The sequence below is a fragment of the Numida meleagris genome, chromosome 3 (genome assembly GCF_002078875.1).
Source record: "Numida meleagris isolate 19003 breed g44 Domestic line chromosome 3, NumMel1.0, whole genome shotgun sequence".
Lineage (NCBI taxonomy): Eukaryota > Metazoa > Chordata > Aves > Galliformes > Numididae > Numida > Numida meleagris.
The window spans coordinates 104,731,933-104,751,335 of NC_034411.1; the positions used below are offsets into that span (position 1 = coordinate 104,731,933).

The 19,403-nt window shown below is 39.9% G+C and overlaps 1 protein-coding gene across 2 annotated transcripts in view; it reads left to right on the plus strand.

Annotated features, from left to right (window-relative positions):
* The window catches only part of KLHL29 (kelch like family member 29), a 395,213-nt gene that overhangs the window by 171,949 nt on the left and 203,861 nt on the right, over positions 1–19,403 (plus strand). Inside the window, exon 1 of one of the 2 annotated variants that reach the window (XM_021391023.1) lies at positions 18,678–18,896. The exons of the other annotated variant lie outside the window; for it this stretch is intronic. The gene's annotated coding sequence lies outside the window, so the exon portion shown is untranslated. Of the gene's footprint in view, positions 1–18,677; positions 18,897–19,403 lie in introns of those variants that run through there. 2 annotated transcript variants of the gene reach the window in all.

Consider the following 19,403-nt stretch of genomic DNA (forward strand, 5'->3'; position numbering starts at 1 on the left):
AAGAAAGAAAGAAAGAAAGAAAGAAAGAAAGAAAGAAAGAAAGAAAGAAAGAAAGAAAGAAAGAAAGAAAGAAAGAAAGAAAGAAAGAAAAAAAGATTTTTAAACTCTTTCTTCATGTATGAAAACAAGGAAAATGCAAATTGTCTCATTGAACTTTTGGGATTTTTTAAATATTTATGCACTAAAAATGGAGTTCATGAGACAAAAGAGCCAGCTCATCTTTTGTTTCTTTCCTTTTCTTGGATAGTTTATATTTTGTGCCTACTATACAGATTTGTCATGCATAATACACATTTTTTGCTTCTCATTCATGTATTTTTACCTCCAACAGTCTTGGGCACTTGATGGCTCTGTGTTGCACTCCTGGGCACAGGCAAGGTCTGGCAGATGAAGCAGAAAAAAAAGTTGGGGGAAGCCTGGAGCCTGATCCCATTTCACTTGACAGCTTGGATTCACCTTATATTTTAGCTATCCAAATGCTGGGGATCTATTTAAAGCCAGATTGTAGCCTCTCGTTTCATTCAACAGAGAGGAGTAGCACTCTGTGAAAGATGATTTTTCTGCTCCTAAAATACATGGGTTGAAGCACTCCTTTGGCTTGCTTTTCTGTTCCCATTGGCTGCAAAAGGACTCTGTATTCACTTCTGAATATGTGATATTTAAAGAAATCCAGTCCTCACATTCTGCATCATTTTCTCGATCCGTGTCAGCAAATACATGTAAATACTTAAATATCTAAATATGAAAAAATACATGTTCTTCAAATGGCTATTTATATTGTAAGTAGCAGAATTATTATCCACCTGCTGAGGGAAAAAGTCGCATCTTACCTATATTGAATCATTCACGTAGCAGAAACCTTGCCCGGTGTTTCACTGCATACATTTATTTCCCTTTTTTTAGTTTGCTTTTCATTTTGTCGTCCTTCATTAATGCAAATTTTTCTCATTTGTGACAGTGGTAGGAAGCACTTGGCCCATTACACAGAGCTTAGTCATAAACAAGGTATTTGCTGTTTCTCTTCAACAGAAGAGTCAGAAAATTTCGTTCTGGATTGTCAGTGACATTATCACACTGGAGTCTGCTGTTACTTAAAATTATTTTCGCTGCAGACGCAGCACTCAACCTCCAGATTTTGAGGTAAATCTATACAAATAAAGCAGTTTACCATCTCTTACCAAATTGCTCATTTTCTATTATGTGGGAAGAATATAAAGGAATATGATGGAGTATTCATAGAGGCCATGAAAAGCTCGAAGATGAACACAAAGAGCAGTGAAGTTTTGAGGCAGATATATTGAGGAGATGGACACTGTTTTCAAGCTAAGGACAAACAAAAATTAGCAAGGCCTAGGTTGGTTTTGAAGCACCAACAAGAGGAGCTCTGCCACAAAGAGCCACTGCTTGCTCTGCTTTCTGCAGTATCTGTAGCCTAATGGCCCACCATGATGAGTAATGCTTTCAGGAGGTGTTGTGTGTACCATAGATGTCTAATCTCTGTAATTATGAAAGAAGTAAACATTTTCCATCTCTATTACCTGATAGTAGAGGACTTTGAATTGTGTGGTCCTTCATAATTTCAAATATCACTTGGAATAGTTTGGGGTCTGGCCAGCTCTACCAGATGATTATACCCAGACATGGCTCAAGACTCAGATCAGATTGGACTTGTTTGTCCAAATGTACACAGTATTTTACTCACAAATTCATTTGCAAATTCAGATGTTTATCCAATCTTCATGATGAGTGAAAAAATAAAATTATATGTTTGCAAAATATTCAATGCACTTCTGACTGGATGGTGAATCTAGGAAACCTTTTCTGCTTGAGACTTTAGACTTAACTGTTTTATTGGCTCAGTGAAGCTGTACTTATTAAAAATCATAGTAAGTCATGTTTTAAAATTCCTAAAGCAATGGAAGTACAAATTGTACTAGGCAGCGTGAAGGTAATTGATTTAAATCCTACCAAATGTTATCAAATGATACTTTATCACCATTGCTAGTAAAATTCACAGCTGACTGAAATAAATAATGGTGATCTGAAAAACTAGCCGTAATCCAGGAAAACAAAGACAGCAAGGAACCTAGGTAATATGACAGGCATATAGGATGGTTTTGTTGCGAGAGTCATGATACCAGACTGGAGATTTTGGAAAGAGCTACTAAAAGCAAACTCTGGAAGACATAATGGCATTGTTTTTGAACATGACTGCTTCAGCTGCTTGCCCCTTTGCCACAGATTCATTTATAGCGAGGACTGCAATTTGGTTCCTGTGTTGTTGGTTCAGTTTATTAATAGGATCTCTCATTTCTGCATGAAGAGAATCTGCTCAACCACTGCAGTTGAAGCTTGGATGTAACCTTCTGTTCTGCTGTCCTATGGGATGGCCTTCTGAAGCCAGCAACCAACTAAACCACCAGGACTTACTCTTAAAGCCCTGAGGAAAGGACATCAGAATATCCTATATAATGACCTCAACGTTATCTCTTAGTATAACAGTTTACTTAAAACAGCTGGAGAAGACCTTGGTTATATGAAAAGGAAAAATTTCAAGCAAAAGTAGAGAAGGTGTTTTGGTTAAAGTCTGTTTTATCAATATGATAGGTGCTAAAATACTCTACCCAGTTCTAATGTCCATTATTCAAGAAGATGGAGAAATACTAAAGAAAGCCTTAAGTACAACCTATAAAGTTATCCAGGCCTTGAGAATAAACCATAAAGTGTGTTTCAGTCTGTTCCATTTACTTAAGGAAGGCTGGCGTTGATTGCTTAGCTGCTGACACATCAAAAAATACATGAAGTGTAGAAGACATAAATCTTGAAGACAGTGCAATATGGAGTAATTGGAAGGTAAAGTTAGATGATATCAGGAAATCTGTAAAGGAAGTCATCCCAAATGATCCTCCGAGCTTTTTCTAGCTTAGAACACTTGATAAAAGCTGTATTTGAAAATGACTAAAGGGCTATAATCTTCCAGGTGGGTACTGCTGAGTCTTCTGATATCCTCTTGAAAGGTTTGAATTAAGTAGGTCTCAGTCTCAAGATTTATTTTGTAATTAATATAAACATGTAGCTAATTCATTTGAAGTACAATCTTCTGGTTACAGAAACAGGAGGAAAAGAAGTAATATTTTTTTTTCCATGAGGACTCTTGATTTTTAATCTCTTACTATTACTTGTAGTGATTTCAGTGCATGCGTTGGAGCACTGTTCTTCTAGTGCAAAATTACTGAATGATGTACTGCATCTTTCTTTGTGGGGAAAAAATCTTGTCTTTTCAGTACAGTTTGGGATCTAAAATTATGGTTAGAGAAAGATGGTTGCTATGTTAATCCTACTTACTTACAGGTCTACTGCAAATGTCAGGTCTTCAGCTGAGTTGTGTTGCTAAATGCCCATGTTTGTTTTTTAATTTGGTTCCACCATTTTTGTTTTTAGATTACTGCTTTTTGCCTGAGTTTTTTCCTGCTCTTCTAGCTCTTAAATATTTCCTTTAATGACATCACTCATTTTATCTAAATAGCAATGACAAGGTAACTAAGATTACACAAAGTCTTTTAATATAACATAACAATTGTAATCAGATTAAACAGATTGAATATTTTAGGGTGATGGGACACGAGGGATACCATTCCTTGAGTCCAGCATCATGTAAACCCATGTAGGTCTCTCTGTAAGACTTGGACACAGAAGTAGTGGGATGTGAAAACAAACTGTACATGACAGATGTTACTCGCTGTCATGTCACTTAGGGCTGCAGGGAAAGCATTCAGTGATGCTGCTGAGCTGCTGCTGAACAAGGCATAGGAATCCATAAAAGTAGTGTAGTTTGGGGCTCACTATGCTTAATTCAGCTTTTTAGATTTGCCTCATTACCTCTCTTTCTTTGGTCTGACATTTCTTGAGCCCAAACTTTGCATAGTCATGACAAATCTCATGTGGTCTCATAACAGTAAAATCTTTATATAGTTCTAAAACACTCAAGCATCTCCCTTTGTGTGGTACACTTTGCTTATATATTTTATAATATTTTTCATCCAATTACCATTAGTGATTTCTAGTGCTGAAGGCTTCAGATGTTCAGATGTCATGACACAGTCCCCAGAACAATAAGATTTTACAGCATGATAAATCTGGGGTTGCTTTGGTTTCCCTTAGGGCTTCTGAGGCTTTGGAGTATTGTCAGGTTGCATTTCAAATTAGTCTTTGTAACCACCAGGTTAGAAAATATCTTTTTTTCTTCTTTTTATTTTTTTTCAATGAGAGCGGAGCTGGCCTTTCTGATTCATTTGGAGCCAAGTCACTTTGAGTCAGACATAAATTAGGGTACTCTCAAGAGAGGAGGGAGGGGAGCAGAATTCAAACACCTAAATCCTTAGCTGCAAACCTAGAAATCCCTGCTGCCTAACCCTGGGGGTACCTACATGCTCCATAGGTGTCTTACTCTTTGCCAGTTCCAAATACCTCCAACATCTTTAGCTGTGTATCTGCATGTACCAGAACTGTCCCCACCAAGTATTCCTTTACCAAAATGTATCTAGCAACATTTCTCAGAGTATGCCTGACAAAAAAAAAAAAAAAAGAGAGAGAGAATATAAGGAAACCTGAATTAAGCGGCTTAAAAGCAGCAGCAGCTCTCTATTTAAAAAACCAACCAACAAACAAAAGCCCACCAACACAACAGTGTAATTCTAGGAGATCTTGAAACTGTCAAAAACCGCAGGGAGAGGTTTTTGGATGGAGCATTCCAAGTGGCAGGTTCATCATTTCTGCTCTGGGGTCAGGTGTGCGCTCTCTGGAGAAGCAGTTTCCTTCAAGGCCTGGCAGTGGATGCTCTGCTCATACTTAAGAGGGAAAGGAAATAGCAGAGGTGCAAAGATGACGGGAAGGATGTGGCCTATGTTTGACAAAAGGAGTGGAAGGCCAGCCGGTGCAACCCTGCTGCTAAAAGAACAAAATAATAATAATAACAGTAAAATAGGAGTAAGGATTTTTTCATTAAAATGAGGGAAGGAAGAAATATAATCTCCAAACAGCCCTGGGGTAAGGACTTAGAGCTGCAGGGCAATTTTGGGGTTCGGATCCTATGGATAGCGAAATGAGAGGGCGAGAATTAGAGGCTGCGATTTCTCTCAGTCAATCAAACTAGTATGCATAATTTCATAATGTTATGAATCGTTAAGAAAGAATCTTGCTGTAATTATTTGTTTAATTTTACTGGGTCGGTTTCCTTTGTAAACATGATTCTGGTTTTGCAAATAGCAGAATAACCCTTCCAGTCTTGCAAGAATACACTTATGATGCTTCCACTCTCAAGTTGGTCTGATATTAAAGTCACTCTGTCTGAAGCTTGCAAATCCAGAATGCACATGTCCTTTGGAGGTGAAAAATCCAATTACAGCAGCATGCGTTGGGGAACCTGTGAGCCTGGGAGACGGGTTTATCTCGATCTGAATAACAAGAGCTTGTAAGAGAGCTGGCACCACAATGTGCCAGGCTCTGGAGAGAAACGTTTCACTCTAGATATAAGCCAGACTGCTCTTTCAAGAGGCACAGAAGTTCTCAGTGCACCAGGCAAGCCGCAGATGAAGCAGTACAAAAAAAATCCTTTAATTTTACAGAATCACCACAGTATTGAATGACTTGCCTGTGAAAGACCTACTTTAACTGCTTCCTCAGTCTGAGAAGATTCAGACTTACATTTCCTAAGTGTACTAAGTGTTATTTTATAGCATTGCAACACTTCTGAATAATACTAAATATTCTAAGAGCGAGGATAGAAAGCTGCCTCTTACCTCCCCATCCACCATGGGGCTGTAGATCCAGACAGCCCTGAGTTGCCTAAGTCTAGCTGAATTACTCAGCCCTCTATCCTGCTGCCACCACTTCCACTATATGAATTCATTAATAGCAATGTAAGAAATTAGCGGGGCTCTAATTTCTCACTGACTTTCTATCTGTGGTTCAAAGAACAATGTAAAAGTGAAGTCCTGACTTTTTTTTACTGGTTCTTGCAATTCTTAATACTTCTGTTACTCTCAGTGGAAGCAACTAGCAGAGGAGGCTACCAGAAGGAGATGAACATGCAGACTGGCAAAGTATCCCATATACAGCAGACTGTCAGGTAATAAAATTGTGGTGCAATAGGGGGAAAAAAAAAAAAAAAAAAAAAAAAAACAAAACAAAAAAAACCCAAGCAAATAAACTTGTAACAAAATCCCTTAATACAAACATCTTAGCAGTATTTCTGTCTGGAGCACTTACAGCAGATAGAATAGTTGAGAGATGTGGAAAGTATTTCTTAAATGGAAAATTCTCCAAGCAAGTGGCTAGAGCCTTGTCACATCCCACCCGTGAAGGGAGGGAGGAGTGAGCAGATTTGCAATTCCCCCCAGTTAGATTAAGGTGAAACGACACTCAAGGTCCAAACACAATCATCAGTTTTAATGAGAATCTCTGTACTACAATTATCTTCAAAGTATTGGCACTCTTACAATTATATCTATCTGAGCTGTGCAGCTAAACTATGCAACTTTATGAGAAATCCAAACAAGCCTTGCATTACTTAACAACTTTAAGAGGAAAAAAGGAAGGAGAGGAGGAGGGGAGCAGGAAGTAGAGAAAAAGACAAATAGAGAAAGAGATCAGCAGTCCACGTTCCAGCACTGGTCCAGCCAAGGGGGATCCTCAGTCTGTGAGAGCCCAGGGTGACTCGCTGAGATGCATGCAGGACCTGTACTATAGAAATCTAAAATTTGCTGGATTCCACTTCAGATGCTTTCTATGTTATGAGACTGAGATGAGTGCCTGATGAGAATACTGTTTTATTTAGGTACTAAATCTGTGTTTTGATTATTTTGCATCTGGGATTTAGTAGCTAACACCTAGAACCTCCCATCTAGACGCAGCATTAGATGAAAACATTTAGCAGTCTGTATCTAATCCTGGTAATACCGTCCCATGTAATTTGCTATGGTTTCTCATACTGAAAAGACAGGGATTTCCCAAGAACTGAGGCTGGCAAACCAGTAAGGAAGGTAAATTGGCACAGTTTATACAGAAGCCAGTTACACTTCTTCCTAAGCAGCAAGACTTTCACAGTGTGTAGAGAGGTGTTGCTGGAGAGCTGTTAGATCAGTTGCATTAATACATGGAGCTGTGCCTGGTCAGAATGTGTATCACAACTCAACTGTCTTTGTCTAAGTGCGAACAGAGGAGTAACCCCATGAATCATGTGAAAGGAAGCAGTGTACAACTATGATAAGCATCCAACCTGTAAGTTCATCGAATCTCCAGTGCGTGCTGTAACACCACAGGTCTCAGTGAAGGTCTGTATTATTATAGGATGTATTGAACAGATACTCCACTGAGGTCTTCTTTGAAAATTAGGCTTCAGATTGAAAGAGTGAGATTCAATTTCATTAAACAGAAGTTGTAGCAGATATTACAGATGCAGTCGGGTACTCCATGAGGTCTTCACTTTCAGCTTCACAGGGGCATAGGTCTCCCATAGGACCTGTGTTGTATCATCCAGATTGGTGCAGACATCTGACTTACCTCAGGCATTTATATCAGCGTTAGCCACTGAAGTGCAGGCAGCTGAACCTCTACCACCATTAATTTATTTTGTACTAAATTGCAAAGGCAGCAGAAATACAGCAAGTCAGCAGGTTGTTGGGATTAGTGAGTCTTGCAACCATGAGGTGAGTTACCCATGTGTCCTGTCTGCTGGCCATCCCCCATGGGTATGACTGTCCTGCATGGAGGGGCAGCAGAGATTTCCCCCTGTTGGAGATGGGATTTTGAGGATTGAGAAACTTCAACTTGTAGGTTAAACAAAAATTGAGAAGAATACAGCTTCAGACTAAGCCAGGGGGACAGCTGCTAATAATGAGCCTTACTGTATTGCTAAGTGATGTGGAGGAAGCCCTATTAGTCTTGACTGCATAATTGGATGGGATATTGCTGCGGAAACCATATTAGAGGACAATCCTGCATTATCAGCATGAACTGGATGAGCTAATGGCTGTTTTTCTTATGCAGTGCCTGTGATCAAATCAGAATAGCAATCTAACTGGAATGAGCAAAAAAGAAATTACATAGTGGATTTCATGGAAAATTAAGGCTTCAGGTTGCTGTATATATCCATAGTCTTGAGTAAATCTAAACGTGTTTGTATTTTCTAGTTTTTTTTTGTTACTTTTTCTAAATCCTCACTTTATGTAGTTTCTTCGGTGATTAGATAGCCTTTTTTATTTCATTTTTATTGTACATTTGTGGCAAATATTTAAGGAAGAGAAGTGGGGGGCTGGGAGAGGACAAAAAGTTAATGTTACAGCTTTTTAATTAGAAGTCTTTGAAATTACGGCAATTTTATACTGTAGTAAGTTTTCAGGGCCATTTAGATTCTAAAATACCTGCCAACTGGGAAAGCCAGTAGTTCAGTTGCTTTATTTTTCCTCCATTACTTTTGCAGCAGAAAGTGGCTTGTGTAGACATTTGCTTTTCCCCCAACGCCTCCTGCTGATGCATGTTTGTGCCACTGCAATCTTCAAAATGCTGATACCGTGTAATCACCGTGTGTTCGCAACCCCTAATCACTTTTCTTGGTGTTTGAGTAGGGAACTGGTTATTCTGCTGAGTAATACTGTCTAAGGTGATCGGTGGCTGAGGGTCTACATGCACCAAGCGGAGGAGACACCCATTAAATCTGCTCACATGTCCACCTACTTCCACCCCTGCACTGCAGGTTTCTTGCCTTCATGATGCTCATAGGCTGGAAGAGTCATCTGGAACCAGTGCCATCACCATCAGTGCAGCCCGATGGAGTGCTAAATGAGAGGCAAGTCATGTTAACAGTCTAGCACAGCCCTATGTTTCATGAATATTTTAGTTTGCTGGCAGAGCTCCTGTTGTGCTGTATAGTCCGCACTGTGCATAGCAGCAGTACTCGGGAATGTAATTGGTGGATGGGGAATAAAATGGTGTTTCATATCTGGAATTTTTCTGTTATTATCAGAAATATGCTTGATAAATTAACAGCAGTGGCAGGAAAATCCAGGGGAATTGTTTTCAGTTAGGGCAAATTCATAGGGCATCAGGTAGAGTTTGATATAAGAATAAGTCAGCTCTACAGTCAGCTATCAAATACACATCTAAGATAAATCAAAGAATCAGAAATATTAAAAATCAGACCCAGTTATTATCACCCTGCCTTTTGATGAAGAAAAGGCTGTTCAAAAGCAAACAAGCAGAAAGCACCCTCAACAATTTGCTGTGGGAGCTTTTTCTTTTCAAGTTTAACAATGATGCAAGAATTTGCTTTCCTAAGGGTGCAGGGGTGTTTGTTTGTTTTTATTCCTTAATCTTCTGAAAGTGTCAATGAGACAACGTGAAGCAATAATGAGAGCAGAACACTGATCTAAGCAGATCAGATGCTCCAAAGAGCCTCTCTTTGCATTTGGCAAATGCCTACAGTATCTGTCAGTACTGCTTTGTATTAAACTGCTGGCTGACATGGCTGGGATGGGACGTCACAAAAGGTTGCAGGACGCTTGATGATATGCATGAGACCACCTGTTACGTATGGAAAAGATAAGCTCTGGTGTGCAAGATAGCTAGAAGTACTTCCCCTGTTTTCCTAGTTTTTATTCTCATTCTTGTAATACTGTTGTATTTTTGCAGAGTGAGAGATGTATATCGATATCCTGGTTTTGTCTTAGTTTTTCTTTCCCAAGTGTCTTGTGTGTGTGCATGTCAGAGACAGCCCCACATTCTTCACTTCTTTTATTTATGGCTCACTGAGTTAATGCTGTTGCTGTTGATTATTCATAAAGGGTTATTTTATCAAACTGTTTTCATGACAGCTAGGTGAAACTGGAGAGGGAAAAGTCTATGTTTAATTATTAATGAGGCCAGTGTGATTTGTAGTAGATTTTGTTGATGTATTTTCCGGTACACAGAGAAAAACACTTGAACACTTTTTACTCGGCTTCTGAGCTACGTTCGCAGAACATGTCCTCTTTTTGAGTGTCTTCCTTCTAGGCTACATGTGTGAGCCGTGGCTGAAAGTTACTGCCAGATAGGAACTGCGCTAGCAGGACTTGGAGTGTCCCTGTTCACTAAAACATGAACCTCTGAATCAGGGAATCATAGGATCATTAAGGCTGGAAGAGACCTCTAAGATCATCTAGTCCAACTGTCCTCCTACCACCAATATTGCCCACTAAACCGTGTCCCTACCAACTACATCCGCCCTTTCCTTAAACAAATCCAGGGATGGGGACTCCATTTGCCTCCCTGAGCAGCCTGTTTCACTGCCTTATCACTCTTTCTGAGAATAAATTCTTCCTAATATCCAACCTACAAGGCTCAGAGCTGCTGTATGCAGCCTGTCAGCCTCTCGCTCTGTAACTAAGACTTGGTGAAGGTGGTGGGCTCTATTCAGAGCCTTTCTACAGGCCTACCCTGCTTCCAGTGACACAGCCATGCTTTTCACACTGTGACCTGATTTTTCTTGCTTTTGGGTTTTCCTACGTGGTAACACTTGGAAAAAATAAAATATTAAGATTATGCTCTGTGTATCCCTCAGACTCCTAACCCAGAGGTAAGGGTCTCTCCTGGCTGACTGATGTCCCTTCAGCCAGGGAAGAATTTTAAAGGGTCTGTGTGGCTGAAATACATCAGGCTGACAGCTCTGTTGCAGAGGGTTGTTTTAAATGCAAGTTAACTGTCAACACTGAAGCACACAACATGAGGAGAAAACTTAAGCAGTCAACTTCCGCGTCTTGAAGTTTTGCCACGGCGCGCTCTCAAGCCCGCTGCACTCCGGGGCAGGCCCGCAGCAGGAGGCAGCCATCCGTAGCAAGGCCCAGCCAGCGCTGGCAGAGAGGGGAGGTGGAAACCAGGCACTCCCTGCCTCCCACTGGCTTTTCTGCTGGGGCATTTGGCTCACGTGTCGTAAAACAGATGACAGAATTTGGCGACTTGACTGGCAGGTCACCTTTGAGAGGCAGCCAAGTTGTACGGCAGCGCCTGGGCAGATCCAAGCAGACGTGGCAGAGGCAAACAGCGGGCAGGAAGAGGGATTGGGATGGGAAGCCAAAGCAGCTTTTGCATAGATGTGTGACTGGAAAATTTAGTAAACCAAGCAAATTGCTTACCAGAAGCTTAAATAGGATTCCTCTGATATCCAGCAGGATTCACAATGAGGGAGCGATCTATAAACCAACACATCCACGAGGAGAAATAACCATCCAGCACCTTAACAGTACACCGAAATCGCTTCAGCAAATAACTTCTTTTTGTAAAACACTACTTTAACATTCCAGATTGTTTGCAGCATGTTTATGTGGCCTTGAACTTTGCAAGTGTGTTTGAAAGCAAAATATTTAAACAGCATTTTCTGCATTGATAAAGTACAGACTTCAAAGTTGTGCCTGTCTGGTGCCATGGCTGATGAATCACTGCTGCCTGAGGCTGGGGGGAGAATGCAGGTCGGGCTTTGTTTTCAGGTGTTAGTGATTCATTGGGAGTTTCTGGGGGAATAAAGAAATGTGAACTCTGGTCACAGCAGGTAAAAAAGCCTCCCAGTTCACCTTTTGATCTTGGAAAAGAAAACAGAATTCCAACTAAGGAAAAAAAACAACAAAAAATATTGCATAAAAGCGGTAGAAGGAGGATTAATGTGGATTGGGCAGAGGAGAGCAGTTATTGCTTGGAGATAAGCACTGCGTAAAGGCAAAGTTAATTTTGAAGCTTTTTAGGGCAGCAGACAAAAGAGTTATTTGGCCTGGGTCACAGGTCTGTTTTCAACTGCAGCTTGTTAATTATTGTATTACATGTTTCTGTATAGGTGCCGGTTTGGTAACTGTTAAGAATTTTTCCAGGAATAATGAAAATGCACCCAAGGAGGCCCCTAGAAGGATTAGTTCTGGTGTAGGTATTGGTGTATTCATGCATATGAAATTCATCATAGTGAGGAGGGTCACGTTTCCTAGTTGGTGGTCTAAGGACCTTTGTCTTCCATATCAGGAATAGCAAAGAAGCGCAAACAGAAAGGGGAGAGATGTTTCCCCTCTGTTTATGGGTAAAACTATACTATAACTGCTGTGAAGTTCTTGAGCGTTAGCCAGCTTCTCAGCTGGCTTTTGTAGCCTTGTGTAAGCTGGGTTGTAGAAAGCCTCCAAGGGGGCAGGTTATTCCTTTTTTCTCCGCAATACTCTGCAACTGCACTGAATCCACATTTAGTCTGAGAGAACTGATCCCTTCCTCCCTTCTCCATCAGCCTGATTTGTAACGGCCAGGCTGCTACCAGTGCCAAGTTAGCTGATTTAAAGGCACAATAACTGCAGTGGAACCGTGTCTTCAGTTTGATGCAGCAGATCATTTGACATTAAATATTAGGGAGGCAATTGGTAGCACCAGCTCGGAATGTAGGGTGTGAATGAGTCAGCTATTTGGCACGTATTCATTTTTAATCGTTGCTGACATTGCTTTTGGAAAGAAGATGCATTTTTTCTGCCTGTCTTGTTTATTATAAACAATGTGCATGTTATCCTTGTGAAACAAAAGTAATATGTCTGCCAAACAAAATGTTGAGAAATTGAAGCTTGACAAATGCAGATAAATTCAGAAATTAAGCCTGGTTTTCAACAGTGAGGGCAATTGACCAAGAGGTCAATATACCAAGAGATTTTTGCACTAAATCTCCATCACTGTTGATTTTTATATGAAGATTAGATGCTTCTTTACAAGATATGCTATAGATCAAACAATAATCAATTCAGGGAAGTTCTGTGGCTTCCGTTATGCAAGAGGTCACGCTGGGTAATTTCAAGAGGTCCCTTCTGGCTTCTGTATGAAGAAAAAAACATTAAAAAATCACCGTTTGTATAAAATAAAATTCTCCTCTTGTCTGATGCTAAATGAATTGCAAAAGCAAGTTTGACAAAATCTGACAGATTTTTCAGAACTATTAAGAAATTGCAGTTATACTGGAACGCACTGTATTTTGAAGTTAAGCAATTTTTTTTTCCAGTATAATAAAAATATAATCATAATCCACATGGTTATAATTTGTATCCCCATCTATGTCTTCAAACAGAGTTTTAGCACAGAGGTCCTAAGTCCTGTGTCAGTGAATCCATGTGTGTATTGCTTTTTTCTCTGCTATACAGATCACCCTGCAGTCTCTACCATAGATGCTAGAAAGTATATGTAAAGCAATGTAGTGGGTTTTGTTTGTTTAAAAGCAATGCAGTGGGTTTTAGTTTTTTGTTCTTATTATTATTTGTATCATCGTTGTCAGTGATGAGCAGGTCAAAGACATTTGCCTTTCACATGGAGCACACTGTGAGGTGAGTAGCGATGCCCTTTACTGCCCTGAAGTGGAACAGGTTTCCCCTTCACAGCTTCCTGGCCATGAATTATTTTTAATGCCTTCACTTGAGCTGAGCTGTTGGCTGCCATCTTCATTCAACACTTTGGCATAATTTTTCAAATATGCAAGGCCGAGACTCTGAAGCACCTTAGGCAGAGGCCAAGACCTTGCATTAAAATAGAATTTGCTAAGAAAGTAGAATAGGAGACCCAGAGAAAATATGTTGGAACATCCTTCTTGGGTGATGTTGCTGGGAATATGTGCAGCGACTTGAGTTGTAATGCTGGTGGCTTCCAGCAGGCAATGTTTTCTGTCACTGCAGATCAGTTGAGATGTGCAACGACTGTGAAGGTGCCAAGTCCAGCTGCCCCACAGCACTGTGGCCCTAGATGAGGGCAGGGTGTGGAAGATGGTAGTAGTTCTGTTAGAATCTCCAGTTTTATGCTCCTATGCTAGAAGGCAGTGCCAACTCCAGCAAAGCACTGCATGGAGCAGAAGAGGATACAGCTCAGCATCTTTTAATTATTTACATTTTATTTTTGAGTATCTGTTCCAGTCATTAGGTTGTCAATGCACTAATCTCTAGTTCTTCTTTTTCATTCTTCCCTGCTTTGTCACCTAATAGGTTAGCCAACACAACATTATTCTTACCTTCCTTCCAGTTGCCCTTTTGTTCTTGCACTCAGTCAAATAAATATTTTTTAGACATTTTTGTGATGCTTCAGAAGGCAATAAAGAGATTCCACCTCAAAGCTGAGAGTAATGCAGGCCAAGGCTGATGATGTGAGTCATATTTCTTGGAGACAAAAGACCTAACATTGTTGTAGTAATAAGGATATGTAATATAATGGACTGTAACCACCAAGACTGTTATCACAAAGCTTTGTGATTATTCCTGCTCATCAGTGACTTCAGACTGGTAATACCAAGGCTCTTCTCTTGTGTTGATTTTTCAGGACTTACTAGTATAGAACAGCCAAACTGTGTTTCTTTCTCTCGTGTACCTCAAAAACAATTGAAAAAACCTAATAATTTTTATTGCCAATGCCTATGAGTCATGATGCAGCATGAGATAGGATGGGGTCCAGGCAGCTGTTATCTATGTAACACATTAGGCAAGTCACAGCACCTCTTTGCATCTCTTTTGCTCTTCCATCTCCTGTTTTTTCTGTATTTATTTTTTTTTTTTTGAGCTAGAGAGTCTCTCCTGAGGCAGGTACTCTGTCTTATGTATTCTTGGCGTGTCTAGCCCCAGCTGGGATTGTAAGATGCTGCTGTAATACAAACAAACAAATAATAATAACTAGAGATAAGAAGAAAAAAGTATCCAGCTTGAAATATGGATCCCAGGGTGACTGACAGAGGGAAAACCAAGCAAGTCTTACACAGAGGTCATTGAAGGAAAATAAATAAGCATGCTCAGCTGTCAGATTTGCAGGCTCCTGAGAAAACTGCAATTAATAAAACATATTAATTGAGAAGTGTGAAGAAAATCTTAAAGCTTAACACGTGGAAAATATGTATATTCCCCAAGAATAATCATTACACTGAGAAAAGGCAAAGTTTATACTGCGTAGCATAACCAAGCTTAGAATGACTGTTGTAGCTAAGTAAATATTTATGATGCTCCAACATGAGGCACTGAGCACATTATCAGTGTGTAATACATTAGCTGTTACACAGTACTTAGAGCGCTTCTAATGGAGTACAAACTTAAAACGTTTTAGTAGCTCGATGTGGGATGGCTGCATGTGATTTCTTATCTCTACAGTTAAAGAGCTTTGAAAGGACCTGTGGTGGATCTCGGAGCCAAAACTGCTATTTTCAGCATGGACATTGGGCTTTTTCAGAACTTCCTGATAGCTGGGAAGGGTTTTTTTTAATATTTTCCACTAAACACAGAATTCTTGCTGCAGGTATACATTTAAACTTGCCCTACATTTGCTATGGAAAGAGAAAAGAGTGTTGGTACAATCTAACCTTTGCATTTTCCTTTTGATCAGTCATGATTTCTTTACCTTGACATCACCAAAAAAAAATATATGCAATCCGCAGTGCTGCTTATCAGGTTGATTGTCCCATATGGCATTATTTGCCAGTGGTTCTGGTGTGAGATTGAAATTTTTTTTTTAATAAGTAGATTTTTGTTTCCCCATTTATTTCCTCAGCTACGTGAACTAATCTTCGTGGAGTGATCTTTATAGATTCTGTTCTTAATCCTGAAAGTAGCTTTGTTATCTCTCATAACTTAAATTATTAGAGGGGAGGAGAAGGAGATAATTTTCAGACTGAAAATGAGGTTAGAACTTAGTAGACTGAGGAAAGGATAATCTTTGGTCAGTGCATCTTGATATTGTAGTGTTGTTTAATACAGCCGCGCTGATTTAAAAAGGGAGCTAGAAAGGACCTACTAGGTCATACATTTATATGTCCATCAGTGTTCCCACTGTGTATCTCACTTCATTAGGGTTTACATCTTACCTTCTTCTCCCCAAAAATGACTTAGTTGAAAAGTATGAATTCAAGCTGACTTGAGAGAAAAAATAACAACCTCAACACAGAATTTCTTGCATTTTAAAGGCAGCTGGTAGCATTACTGTGAGCTTGTCTTTTTGTGACAGACTGTTTTTTAAGCTTTTATGTTGTATCTGACATTGGTGCCTAAGCCCTCTGCCTCCTGCTCACCCTGCTGTTTGACTCTTCCCTAGCACTGCCATGGCATTTCTAAGGGCAAATTCCACTATTACTCCTGGGCGTTTTCAAAATCCGTCTAGTGGTCAAGTTCAATTCCATTTATTTTTGACATCTGTTTCTGACTTCAGAGAATTGCTTTACATTTCTGTCAAACTTTTTTGCACATATTTCAATCCATCAGTCCACAAAAACTTTTTGAACCTTCTTCATTGTGCCTCTTTCTGCTACAAAGCACCACAGTTCTTTTTTTTTTATATGTATGGAATTGATCATAGTCTAGAATAGAGAATCAGAATCAAACAGCTATAGCCCATTGTTATCATGGTAGTGAATAATTTCTTCCATTTTATTTCTTGTTCTGTTATCTGTCACTCATCCCATATTACAGTGTGAGCTCCGTAGTATACCTAGTAAGACCTATCTGCATCTTGTCTAACTTCAGACCCTTACATAAAACACTAAAGTTAGCACAGTCCCCATATCACCTGTGGAGGACGTGCACTGAAGGTCTGGCTCCTCTCTCCACTGACTGCAGAAGGGCCTTTGGGAGCACTGTTCTTAAGGAACCTCACTTAAGTGCTTAAAAGAGGGATGCAAGCCAAAGTTTCCCATCTTCAAACAGTGGAGTACACAGAATGGCTGTTCATGGGTACACGAAATGGCTGTATGTCCTGATCGTTTACCTGGGTTCTTGCAGTTCTTTTAAATTCATACCCCTCCCCTTGACTTCACAGCCATTGTGTTGTAGACTTCAATGAATTAAGCAATGCAGCTTTTTCCTACTGGGAATAGAGAACACACGTGTTAACTGTTTGTCCTTGAGGGGTGGAGAAACAGTAGTAGTGTCCTTGTGGTACCAGGATACAATGGGCGAGCGGAGGAAGAGAGATGAGCCATCGAGAGACAAGGAAATCACTAGATTTCTGGGACTGGCTAATTTTTCAAGAAAAAAAAAATCAAGAATATTATTTAGTATGCCGTCTTTCTTCTAAGAACTTGTTCAGGTGGAAAGAGTGCCAAGCAGAAGTGAGATATTTATTAAAAGGGAGAAATTTAACGACTGTCGTTGAAAGCACAGGTAGACAGTGACATGTGGGACAGCAACCTGATACCTAGGGCTGGGCTGAGAAAATAGCAGCTCTTTTCCTTGGACCAGTTCTGTGACCTTGAAGAATTTGCTTCACTTCTGGCTTTGCCTCCTCCTCCTGGGAACCACCCGTCTCACCCTGTGAGGGCACAAGGTCACCGGTGCAGGCGGTCTCCGTATGACACAGCGCCAGCACCCTCAGCCATATTAAAAGCAATAATACTTTAATACACTGCCAGCACTGGCAAGGGGGAAAATCAGGAGCTGCTGTGTGAAAACTGAGCGAAAGAGCTGCTTTTCTCCCAGCAAACCACCTGGGAGATTTGTTTTGTTTTGCTTTGATAGCTTCTGACACTGTGTCTTATATTGCGACTTGTCAAATTATGTCAAAATTGTGATATGCTGCCGTGTTACAAACTGTATTTATTGCTAATTTCACACTAAAATGTTATTTCATATCACTTCATAATCTGGTGCCATATTTACTGATTTCTGTATTCCATCTGGAACTTATCAGCCTTTCCATGATGCCTGCCAGTAGCCCGAAAGTTTCTTTCTTGATCTTCTCTAATACCCAGGGATAACTTCCATCTGGTCCCAGAGATTTGTTACTTTTAAGTTTCTCTAGATTATTTTCTCTGTCTCGCTGGTGCTGAAATCAGCTCGGATTGTGCTTGTGACATGGGCATTTTTCCTCTTTTTAGAAATGCATTTAGAATATACTAATTTATTTTTAGCTTTCTGGGTATCCTGCAGTTTTCTTCAATTTTCTTTCCCATTCCTTCCCATGATTCCAATTCATGTGATTGAAATTCTTTTGTAATTCTCCATTAGGAATTAGAAAAACAGCAAAAGCAAGAAATTAATGTCCCTAGCCCGTGGGGCTTTTCACAAAGTTAGATGAAATTAAAGCAAAATAATGAGTAGAGAAACAACGGAGTTTTTTTGCATTCTTTGATTTTCCTTTCATAATTTATGTAGTAAATATTTTCTTCTTTCTCTCTTTCTTTTTTCTTTTCCTTTCTTTTTTGAGATATGTGACTTGTTATCGTTTGAGTGAATTTGCATACCAAATGGATTTTAATGTTGTTTTGCTGCTTAGGGTCACGACACGTATTTATTATTTTTGAAACCCAAGTAGTTTTAATTATTTTGGTGCTACTAGTGTAATTCTGGATAGCTGCTAGCAACTGAACTTTTCCATTTTTGTTCGTGTTATTAATAAAGCATTGTTTTTAATTTTATGAAGATTTACTGCTGCTCCTCCGTGTAAATTAAAACAATCATTTACAGCAGAATGAAGCTTTCAGGGGCACTCCAGGAGAGTCCGTTTCACATTTATGCCAGGTGATAAGCTCGCTCTCCCCTTTAACTGCCTGCTTCTTGCAGATCAAAGTTACCTGTGTAGGTATGTAAGGAGGCTGAATTACAAAAACGTTTCCATTGTCTAAACATTAATAGCCTTGATAGCAGCCACTTTGCTTTTAATTCAGGTTGCCAGGAGAATCTACATCCCTTAACATAAACACTGCTGCCTTTTGATCTAATATTCAGTCCTTTCGTGGCTCCACAACCCCAAGAGATAGCGCGGTGCTCTGCATCCTTAAAAACCCATATTTTAGCATGACATATCAACTACATCGCCTTCACCAAGGGGTAGCCCTCACAGCTAGAGGCACCTTTAATCAGCGGAATTAATCAGTCTGGAAATCAACAGGAGTGCCTGGGGAGGTGAGTTGTTGCTCGTCATGAGCGAACATGGAAGAAGTGACGTGTGAACTGAATTTTCTTGAGCAGGCTGTATTTTCACTGCTGATCAGCAAGAAACTCCAGCTGGTGTACCCTCTATAGGGAAGGGAGTGTGGGACATGAGGAGTTGCTCTGAGGTTGAGTGCCAGGAAATTGTATCCCCCAGATTGCTGCACCCTTGGAGTCCAGGGGTAGGAGATGTGGGCAGCTAAATGTCAATAATTACCTCTATTAATATTAATTATAAGCATCTTTTGGTGATTCATGCTGTTTGTCACTCACATTTCTGTTTATCCTTCTGAGGACTCGCTGACTGAAGAAAGGCAAATTGATCATGGTTTGAACTGTGACTTTTTATTGTTAAAAAGGGAAGAGAAAGGAATTTAAAGGGGAAGATGAGATGGTTTGTGTATTGCTGAGCCTTCACTGGAGACGCTTTATCTTTCTTTATTAGAAATTCTCCAATATAGTTTATGCCCCAAACTCAAC